Raw genomic sequence first — 11419 nt, forward strand, 5'->3', positions numbered from 1 at the left:
CCCCCAGTATCAGCCTCTGACTCCCTCCAGCCTCCCCCCAGTATCAGCCTCTGCCTCCCCCTAGTATCAGCCTCTGCCTTCCTCCAGCCTCCCCCCAGCATCAGCCTCTGCCTCCCTCCAGCCTCCCCCCAGTATCAGCCTCTGCCTCCCTCCAGCATTAGCCTCTGCCTCCCTCCAGCCTCCCCCCAGCATGAGCCCCTGCCTCCCCCCAGCATCAGCCTCTGCCTCCCCCCAGCATCAGCCTCTGCCTCCCTCCAGCCTCCCCCCAGCATCAGCCTCTGCCTCCCTCCAGCCTTCCCCTCAGCATCAGCCTCTGCCTCCCTCCAGCCTTCTCCCATCATCAGCCTCCCTCCAGCATCAGCCTCTGCCTCCCTCCAGCATCAGCCTCTGCCTCCCTCCAGCCTCCCCCCAGCATCAGCCTCTGCCTCCATCCAGCCTTCCCCTCAGCATCTGCCTCCCTCCAGCCTCCCCCCAGCATCAGCCTCTGCCTCCCTCCAGCATCAGCCTCTGCCTCCCCCCAGCATCAGCCTCTGCCTCCCTCCAGCCTCCCCCCAGCATCAGCCTCTGCCTCCTTCCAGCCTCCCCCCAGCATCAGCCTCTGCCTCCCCCCAGCCTCAGCCTCTGCCTCCCTCCAGCCTCCCCCAAGCATCAGCCTCTGCCTCCCTCCAGCCTCCCCCCAGCATCTACCTCCCTCCATCTTACCCCCAGCATCAGCCTCTGCCTCCCTCCAGCCTCCCCCCAGCATCAGCCTCTGCCTCCCTCCAGCCTCCCCCTCAGCATCAGCCTCTGCCTCCCTCCAGCCTCCCCCCAGCATCAGCCTCTGCCTCCCTCCAGCATCAGCCTCTGCCTCCCTCCAGCCTCCCCCCATTATCAGCCTCCCTCTGGCATCAGCCTCTGCCTCCCCCCAGCATCAGCCTCTGCCTCCCTCCAGCATCAGCCTCTGCCTCCCTCCAGCCTCCCCCCAGCATCAGCCTCTGCCTCCCTCCAGCCTCACCCCAGCATAAGCCTCTGCCTCCCCCCAGCATCAGCCTCTGCCTCCCTCCAGCATCAGCCTCTGCCTCCCCCCAGCATCAGCCTCTGCCTCCCTCCAGCATCAGCCTCTGCCTCCCCCCAGCATCAGCCTCTGCCTCCCTCCAGCATCAGCCTCTGCCTCCCTCCAGCCTCCCCCCAGCATCAGCCTCTGCCTCCCCCCAGCATCAGCCCCTGCCTCCCCCCAGCATCAGCCTCTGCCTCCCTCCAGCATCAGCCTCTGCCTCCCTCCAGCCTCCCCCTCAGCATCAGCCTCTGCCTCCCTCCAGCCTCCCCCAGCATCAGCCTCTGCCTCCCTCCAGAATCAGCCTCTGCCTCCTTCCAGCCTCCCCCCAGCATCAGCCTCTGCCTCCCCCCAGCATCAGCCTCTGCCTCCCCCCAGCATCAGCCTCTGTCTCCCTCCAGCATCAGCCTCTGCCTCCTTCCAGCCTCCCCCCAGCATCAGCCTCTGCCTCCCCCCAGCATCAGCCCCTGCCTCCCCCCAGCATCAGCCTCTGCCTCCCTCCAGCATCAGCCTCTGCCTCCCTCCAGCCTCCCCCCAGCATCAGCATCAGCCTCTGCCTCCCTCCAGCCTCCCCCCAGCATCAGCCTCTGCCTCCCTCCAGCCTACCCCCAGCATCAGCCTCTGCCTCCCTCCAGCATCAGCCTCTGCCTCCCTCCAGCATCAGCCTCTGCCTCCCCCCAGCATCAGCCTCTGCCACCCTCCAGCCTCCCCCCAGCATCAGCCTGTGCCTCTCCAGCCTCCCCCCAGCATCAGCCTCTGCCTCCCTTTAGCCTCCCCCCAGAATTAGCCTCTGCCTCCCTCCAGCATCAGCCTCTGCCTCCCCCCAGTATCAGCCTCTGCCTCCCTCCAGCCTCCCCCCAGCATCAGCCTCCCTCCAGCCTACCCCCAGCATCAGCCTCTGCCTCCCTCCAGCATCAGCCTCTGCCTCCCTCCAGCATCAGCCTCTGCCTCCCTCCAGCATCAGCCTCTGCCTCCCACCAGCCTCCCCCCAGCATCAGCCTCTGCCTCCCCCCAGCATCAGCCCCTGCCTCCCCCCAGCATCAGCCTCTGCCTCCCTCCAGCCTCCCCTCAGCATCAGCCTCTGCCTCCCTCCAGCCTCCCCCCAGCATCAGCCTCTGCCTCCCTCCAGAATCAGCCTCTGCCTCCCTCCAGCCTCCCCCCAGCATCAGCCTCTGCCTCCCCCCAGCATCAGCCTCTGCCTCCCTCCAGCATCAGCCTCTGCCTCCCCCCAGCATCAGCCTCTGCCTCCCCCCAGCATCAGCCTCTGCCTCCCCCCAGCATCAGCCTCTGCCTCCCTCCAGCATCAGCCACTGCCTCCTTCCAGCCTCCCCCCAGCATCAGCCTCTGCCTCCCCCCAGCATCAGCCTCTGCCTCCCCCCAGCATCAGCCTCTGCCTCCCTCCAGCATCAGCCTCTGCCTCCCTCCAGCCTCCCCCCAGCATCAGCATCAGCCTCTGCCTCCCTCCAGCCTCCCCCCAGCATCAGCCTCTGCCTCCCTCCAGCCTCCCCCCAGCATCAGCCTCTGCCTCCCTCCAGCATCAGCCTCTGCCTCCCTCCAGCATCAGCCTCTGCCTCCCTCCAGCCTCCCCCCAGCATCAGCCTCTGCCACCCTCCAGCCTCCCCCCAGCATCAGCCTGTGCCTCTCCAGCCTCCCCCAGCATCAGCCTCTGCCTCCCTTTAGCCTCCCCCCAGCATTAGCCTCTGCCTCCCTCCAGCATCAGCCTCTGCCTCCCCCCAGTATCAGCCTCTGCCTCCCTCCAGCCTCCCCCCAGCATCAGCCTCCCTCCAGCCTACCCCCAGCATCAGCCTCTGCCTCCCTCCAGTATTAGCCTCTGCCTCCCTCCAGCCTCCCCCCAGTATCAGCCTCTGCCTCCCTCCAGCATCAGCCTCTGCCTCCCCCCAGCATCAGCCTCTGCCTCCCTCCAGCATCAGCCTCTGCCTCCCTCCAGCCTCCCCCCAGCATCAGCCTCTGCCTCCCCCCAGCATCAGCCTCTGCCTCCCCCCAGCATCAGTCTCTGCTTCCCTCCAGCATCAGCCTCTGCCTCCTTCCAGCCTCCCCCCAGCATCAGCATCAGCCTCTGCCTCCCTCCAGCCTCCCCCCAGCATCAGCCTCTGCCTCCCTCCAGCCTCCCCCCAGCATCAGGCTCTGCCTCCTTCCAGCATCAGCCTCTGCCTCCCTCCAGCATCAGCCTCTGCCTCCCTCCAGCCTCCCCCCAGCATCAGCCTCTGCCACCCTCCAGCCTCCTCCCAGCATCAGCCTGTGCCTCTCCAGCCTCCCCCAGCATCAGCCTCTGCCTCCCTTTAGCCTCCCCCAGCATTAGCCTCTGCCTCCCTCCAGCATCAGCCTCTGCCTCCCCCCAGTATCAGCCTCTGCCTCCCTCCAGCCTCCCCCCAGCATCAGCCTCCCTCCAGCCTACCCCCAGCATCAGCCTCTGCCTCCCTCCAGTATTAGCCTCTGCCTCCCTCCAGCCTCCCCCCAGTATCAGCCTCTGCCTCCCTCCAGCATCAGCCTCTGCCTCCCCCCAGCATCAGCCTCTGCCTCCCCCCAGCATCAGCCTCTGCCTCCCCCCAGCATCAGCCTCTGCCTCCCTCCAGCATCAGCCTCTGCCTCCCTCCAGCCTCCCCCCAGCATCAGCCTCTGCCTCCCCCCAGCATCAGCCCCTGCCTCCCCCCAGCATCAGCCTCTGCCTCCCTCCAGCATCAGCATCAGCCTCTGCCTCCCTCCAGCCTCCCCCCAGCATCAGCCTCTGCCTCCCTCCAGCCTCCACCCAGCATCAGCCTCTGCCTCCCTCCAGCCTCCCCCAGCATCAGCCTCTGCCTCCCTCCAGCATCAGCCTCTGCCTCCCTCCAGCATCAGCCTCTGCCTCCCTCCAGCCTCCCCCCAGCATCAGCCTCTGCCTCTCCCAAGCCTCCCCCCAGCATCAGCCTGTGCCTCTCCAGCCTCCCCCAGCATCAGCCTCTGCCTCCCTTTAGCCTCCCCCCAGCATCAGCCTCTGCCTCCTCCAGCATCAGCCTCTGCCTCCCCCCAGTATCAGCCTCTGCCTCCCTCCAGCCTCCCCCCAGCATCAGCCTCCCTCCAGCCTACCCTCAGCATCAGCCTCTGCCTCCCTCCAGTATCAGCCTCTTCCCCCCTCCAGCCTCCCCCCAGTATCAGCTTCTGCCTCCCTCCAGCCTCCCCCCAGTATCAGCCTCTGCCTCCCTTCAGCCTCCCCCCAGTATCAGTCTCTGCCTACCTCCAGCCTCCCCCCCCAGAATCAGCCTCTGCCTCCCTCCAGCCTCCCCCCCAGTATCAGCCTCTGCCTGCCTCCAGCCTCCCCCCAGTATCAGCCTCTGCCTCACTCCAGTATCAGCCTCTGCCTCCCTCCAGCCTCCCCCTGTGCCTCCCTCCAGCCTCCCCCCAGTATCAGCCTCTGCCTCCCTCCAGTATCAGCTTCTCCCCCCCACATGCGCAGATTTCCGGTCTGCTCCTTATGAATCTATAGCTCTGCGAGCACTTACCTGCTCCAGTGCCCGCCGCCATCTTCCTGGCTCACGTGAGTATCCTCTTCTGACACCGGCTTCCATCGCGTCGTCCTCCGCGGCGTCCTGCTGTGAGCTCTGCATTTGACATCCACACAGCAGTGGACGCAGCACAGAGGAAGGAGCTGATTGGCGAGGGCCTGTGACCCCGGATGTGCAGGCGCCGGCAGTTCCGGGGTCAATCAGCTTCCTGTGCCCGGCGGCCGCAGTTTGTTTGCATTCGCGTCTTTATTGACCCGGACACAAATAAATGGAGGTGCGCCTTTCCCCCCCTCCCCCCTCCGAAAACACAGCGGATTTAATCGACTGTCTAACGGAGGGGGAGAAGATCTGTAAAAAAAATATTTTTTTTTTTGCTGCCAGAAGGTGCCGCCCCCCGCAACCTGCCGCCCCAGGCACCGGACCACGGGTGCCTAATGGTAAATACGGCCCTGCGTGACGCACGGATGTGCTGCAAAAAGGGGGGGACTAGGTGGGATGAAAAAAAAGATGGATGGAGGATGGGAGAGGGCGCGACGGAGGATGGGAGACGGCACGGCAGATGGGAGAGCAGTGGAAGATGGGAGAGGGCGGGCAGCAGATCAGGGTGAGAGGTGGTGGAGGGGGCAGCAGATCGGGGAGGGTGAGATGGCGGACAGCAGATCGGGGAGGGTGAGATGGCGGACAGCGGGCAGCAGATCGGGAAGGTGAGATGGCGAACAGCGGGCAGCAGATCGGGAAGGTGAGATGGCGGACAGCGGGCAGCAGACCGGAAAGGTGAGATGGCGGACAGCGGGCAGCAGACCGGAAAGGTGAGATGGCGGACAGCGGGCAGCAGATCGCACAGGGTGGGAGATGGTGGAGGGGGCAGCAGATGAGGATGGGAGAGAGCGGGCAGCAGAGCAGGGAGGGTGAGCTGGGAGAGAGGGAGAGAGCTGGCAGCAGAGCGGGGAGAGTGAGCTGGGGGAAAGCGGGCAGCAGAGCTTGGAGAGTGAGCTGGGGAGAGCGGGTAGCAGAGCAGGGAGGGTGAGCTGGGGGGGAGAGCGGGGAGAGTGAGCTGGGGGAGAGCGGGCAGCAGAGCTGGGAGAGTGAGCTGGTGGAGAGCGGGCAGCAGAGGTGGGAGAGTGAGCTGGGGGAGAGCAGGCAGCAAAGCGGGGAGAGTGAGCTGGGGGAGAGCGGGCAGCAGAGCGGGGAGAGTGAGCTGGGGAGAGCGGGCAGCAGAGCGGGGAGAGTGAGCTGGGGGAGAGGGAGAGAGCGGGCAGCAGAGCGGGGAGGGTGAGCTGGGAGAGAGGGAGAGAGCGAGCAGCAGAGCGGGGAGGGTGAGCTGGGAGAGAGGGAGAGAGCGGGCAGCAGAGCGGGGAGAGCGAGCAGCAGAGTGGGGAGAGCGGGCAGCAGAGCGGGGAGAGCGGGCAGGAGATCGGGCAGCAGCTCACGGAGGGGGCAGCGGCTGATGGGAGAGAGCGGTGGCAAATGGAGGCGGCTGCAGCAGATATTGGAGATCGGCGGTGGAGGCAGGGGATCGGCGGCGGTTGCAGCGGATCGGGGGCAGGGGCTTACCAGGGCACTTGCAGGGATCGCTCCCCTCAGCTTCCACGGACGAAGTAAAGTGGAGGGGAGTGGTCACCGGCCCTAGATCCACGGTGATTGGAGAGATCGGTCACAAGGCCGGTCTCTCCAATCAGAACTGGGGGGCGGGTGAAACAGAGGTCACCCAGCTCCAGTTAATAATCAGTGCTACAGCTGCACTGGATTTCAATGTTTCAGCCATTTTCAATGGCTGAAGCATTACAGTGGTTGTGATTGGCTGAGCCGTGTTCGTCAGCCAATCACAGCCTCCGTAGGTCCAGGGAGGAGGCACCACCTCTCCTGAGGTCAGGAAGAAGTCCCCTCCTCCCCGAATCTAAGATTTGTTTGAACCGATTGCACTCACCGGGGCCGCGATTTCGCCATGACGTACTGGGTACGTCATAGGTCGTTTAGTACCATGTCACCATGACGTACCCAGTACGTCAAGGGTCGTTAAGGGTTAAGCCATTATTTTCTTCTGTGTGGTGATGTCACTGACAGCAGACGACGCTTAGGAAGTAGGTCAGCGCTATGAACTACTGCCCGTGCGCACTTTATCAGCCGGACGCATGCGTAGATCTATTATGACCACGCACCCCTGCAGTCGTGACGCAGATTTCAAAAGCAAATAGGCGTCTAGGAGTGTTAGCAGCTCAGCCAATCAGAGTGCGGAGATTTGTCCAAGAAAAGAGCATCCACTTATTTGAATTTAGAGAGTGCCGGAGCTGCGGCGGAGGTGAGAGGTCGGTGACTGAGTACCGTGAGTGGACCGTGATTGTACCGCACCTGTGTGTACCGCACGTATGTCCCGGCTGGCACATGCACACAGGTCTCTCCCGATGACATTACTGCTCTTGTGCTGGAGTTTGTTCTGATAGCGTGGGGCGGATGATCAGATTCTGGATTAACATTATGGGGCGTTGTGTGTAATGATGCCGGACAATCCGTGGGCGCTGCTGATCCGGCCCCATGGCTGTTTTGTAGGCAGGAGGTTCAGCCTTGTGTATGAGGCTTCATTACAGGGGTTGTCTCAAGTACAGCAATGAGTATGTGATAAATTAAGGAACGCTGCAATTCTCCACTTCAATCCTCCCTGCACTAATGATGTCCTTTGAATCCTGTAGTGTACAGCTGGTAACCAAGGTTTCTGGCCACCCTGCTTTCTTGGTAGAGCGCTCACTAGTGGTACACCTTCCCACTGGTCTGCACTGGTATCATCAGGAGCACACTTATCTGGCAGCGTGCACTTTAAAGATGCTTATATATGGTATAGGGATGCCCCCCCAAGGCCGCATCTCCAACACACATCTGGATAGGTACGATTGAACTTGTGTAGAAGCTCTGGAGTGTGGTACCATGTCATAAGGACCTTAACTTGATTCTCCTTGTAAAGAATGCTAATTGAGGACCGAAATGTCCTAGCCCATACCACTGACCAGAGTGCATCCGATAAAGGGCGTCCAATCCAACCCTCCCATCTCTTCATATATGTGTGCTTCACTGTATCCGAAGAGTCCCCAGTTGTCAGTATGTTATAAATGGCTGAGATTAGTCCCCTGGTCGAGGTCCGGCCAGAGCAAAGGGTCTTGAATGCTGTAGGGCGACGTACCCCCGTCTGTCCCATAATATCTGTTGGTATGAGAAATACAGGTGGAAAGGTAATTTATATTGGTATCGTAGGTCTGGAAATGGCTTTAATTTTAGAGTGGATGGGTTAACTATATCCCGGAAACAGTAAAGGCCCGCCTTTGCCCACTGGCCCGTCACCCCCGGACTCATACCATCCGTCAAATGTGGTGTAAACAAGAAAGGGGTCAGCATAGAAGACTGGTATTTAGAAAACCCCGGCACACAGATTGAGAAAAAAAGGAATATCCAGTCAAGGTTACTTTTTAATATGCTGGTGTTTAATTCATGAAAAATTCCATACAGTCAATGTGTGGCAATCAAAAGCAATTTAGGGTCCGACGTTTCGGCTCGTATAGGAGCCTTCACCAGGGACATGAAATGTTAGAACAGTATTGTACAAGCATGAACATAAAGAAAAAATAATTACAATAGCATCATGATATGAATACACAGCATATCAATATAACGCCTATAAGATAGTTGAAAAAAGGGGGGAGGAAGGATCAATATACAAAACGTAGGTGAGAAGGTGTATAAATAAATGTACATCCGGGGTGGGACTGATATGAGGGAGGAGGTGAAAAAAGTGAGGACGTGGAGGTACAAGAATCAAGGAAAAGAGAGATAGAGAGAAAGAAAAGGAGAGGAAAGGTTTATAGGAGATGAGAAGAGGGGAATAGATGGCAATAGAGGAATGAGAGAGACACATACCCGTATTGTGTAGAGGAGGAGTCCTGCACACACAGTATTGAGTAAAAAATAAAACACTGTGAGAAAAAAGAAAAAAAGGAAAATGTAGTGGGGTCCAGGGATAAGAATGATAATAAGTGAGAGAAGGAATTGTGACTTACATGTAAGTTATAGGAGAAGCACAGGGCTACTATTGAGATCCGTGGTTCTGGGTAGAGTCAGGGTAGAGGAATGACCGGACTATAAAAAGGAGGGAATAGGGATTACAGTGTACTGGAAGAAGAAAGGGCGAAAACATTTTTGGTACGAGTACGTACCAGTATTACGGCCGTATGATGTGACATGTGGGGGCTCACATGTGGAGGATGCAATAGGGGCTGAACTCAGTATGAGATAATGCTATAGGGAGGTAAAATATAGTAAAATCAGCAATAGGTATGGATCCGATGTGGGCAGGAATGAAACCAATATACCGATATATTGTGGAGAGAAATCACATCAAAGAGAGGGGAGCCTGAGGATTATATTCCATGACCAGGTAATAGGGGTAGATGCCCAATGAGTATAGCAGAAGGCTGAAAAAATGAACAATGGGTAACAGGACCAGTGTTATCAGTTAATAGCGATATGTGCTAGGTATAGTATGTGGGAGTAAAAGAGCATACCTAATCAATAGTGGTACAGGGACCAGGGGAGAATCTGGAATGCCTTTGAGGTAATATAAGAAAAGGGTAGTCAGACTTAGCATATAAAGCAATAAAGTAGGGAAAAACCGGCACAGGAGCTGATAACCTTACCTATTGCAGCATGTAGTCAGAGTGAGGGAGCCCAGAAACAGAGTTGAGAGACAAGGACTATATACTAGTAGCGTGTGCTATGGCGTCTAAGTGATATCCGGGTCAAGGACTGCTGGGAAGCGGTGACGTGTGCGCGCATGCGCATTGCGATGAAGTCGCTCTGCCATCCTGGCTTTGGAACGCAGGCGACTGACACGCAATGTACGCATGCGCAGTGCGATGTGATGTGACAATGATATTACCCAAAGGCATTCCAGATTCTCCCCTGGTCCCTGTACCACTATTGATTAGGTATGCTCTTTTACTCCCACATACTATACCTAGCACATATCGCTATTAACTGATAACACTGGTCCTGTTACCCATTGTTCATTTTTTCAGCCTTCTGCTATACTCATTGGGCATCTACCCCTATTACCTGGTCATGGAATATAATCCTCAGGCTCCCCTCTCTTTGATGTGATTTCTCTCCACAATATATCGGTATGTTGGTTTCATTCCTGCCCACATCGGATCCATACCTATTGCTGATTTTACTATATTTTACCTCCCTATAGCATTATCTCATACTGAGTTCAGCCCCTATTGCATCCTCCACATGTGAGCCCCCACATGTCACATCATACGGCCGTAATACTGGTACGTACTCGTACCAAAAATGTTTTTGCCCTTTCTTCTTCCAGTACACTGTAATCCCTATTCCCTCCTTTTTATAGTCCGGTCATTCCTCTACCCTGACTCTACCCAGAACCACGGATCTCAATAGTAGCCCTGTGCTTCTCCTATAACTTACATGTAAGTCACAATTCCTTCTCTCACTTATTATCATTCTTATCCCTGGACCCCACTACAATTTCCTTTTTTTCTTTTTTCTCACAGTGTTTTATTTTTTACTCAACACTGTGTGCAGGACTCCTCCTCTACACAATACGGGTATGTGTCTCTCTCATTCCTCTATTGCGATCTATTCCCCTCTTCTCATCTCCTATAAACCTTTCCTCTCCTTTTCTTTCTCTCTATCTCTCTTTTCCTTGCTTCTTCTATTTCCACGTCCTCACTTTTTTCACCTCCTCCCTCATATCAGTCCCACCCCGGATGTACATTTATTTATACACCTTCTCACCTACGTTTTGTATATTGATCCTTCCTCCCCCCTTTTTTCAACTATCTTATAGGCGTTATGTTGATATGCTGTGTATTCATATCATGATGCTACTGTAATTATTTTTTTCTTTATGTTCATTCTTGTACAATACTGTTCTAGCATTTCATGTCCCTGGTGAAGGCCCCTCTACGAGCCGAAACGTCAGACCCTAAATTGCTTTTGATTGACTGTTATGGAATTTTTCATGAATTAAACACTAGCATATTAAAAAGTAACCTTGACTGGATATTCCTTTTTTTCTCAATCTGTGTGCCGGGGTTTTCTAAATACTGGACAACTTTTTTCTCCCGAGCACCAGTCCCCTCAGCAGTAGAGCGCAGCTTATCTCTCTTCAGCACAGAAGACTGTGACGCCAGCTGGAACTTCATTCTACACTGTCGCCACATCTCTCTTGTGAATGCCATTGGGCCCAGGAGGCCTCTAGAGGGGGTTTCGCTAGGGCGACCCCAGATTAGAGAGCTTGGATGAAAAGGTGCCATCCAAAGCTTCACTATCTCCATCCACTTGTTGAAGGCCGGCAAGGTCGTCCATGAGGCCAAGCTACGTAAATGTGAGGCGTAATAGTAGAGTTTAAGATTCGATCCCGCGCGAAAAACCGTTGTGGAGGTTACCGGCCCCGGACATCATGGATGCTGCCAGCTAGATGGCGGCGAAGGCAGTAGGAGTACTGTGTCTGCCGTCTGAAGAAAAACTGAATGGGCAACTCTCTCGTGTTTTGATCTGTGGCGTCTCGGAGCGATGCCCCGTGCGGGAGAGATAGTACTGGAGGATGACCACCGGAAAAAAACACAGCAGGGCGACCATAGATGAGCCTGCCCATTCCTTCCTGAGAGCCTCAGGAAAGGGGAAAAGGAAATCAAACGACCTACCATTGTTGAATATCTGACAGGCACTGACAGGTGGGCGGGATGATGGGCGGGGGATAAACAGCCGGCCCGCATGATCACCCCTGGCAACTACGGCCTGGAGTGATCATGTGCGCCTGTATTCACTGCTCCCCGCGCATCATCATCAGCGCGGGAAGCAGTGAATCAGTGTACAG

Source organism: Anomaloglossus baeobatrachus, chromosome 12 (assembly GCF_048569485.1).
Source record: "Anomaloglossus baeobatrachus isolate aAnoBae1 chromosome 12, aAnoBae1.hap1, whole genome shotgun sequence".
In the NCBI taxonomy this organism is placed as follows: domain Eukaryota; kingdom Metazoa; phylum Chordata; class Amphibia; order Anura; family Aromobatidae; genus Anomaloglossus; species Anomaloglossus baeobatrachus.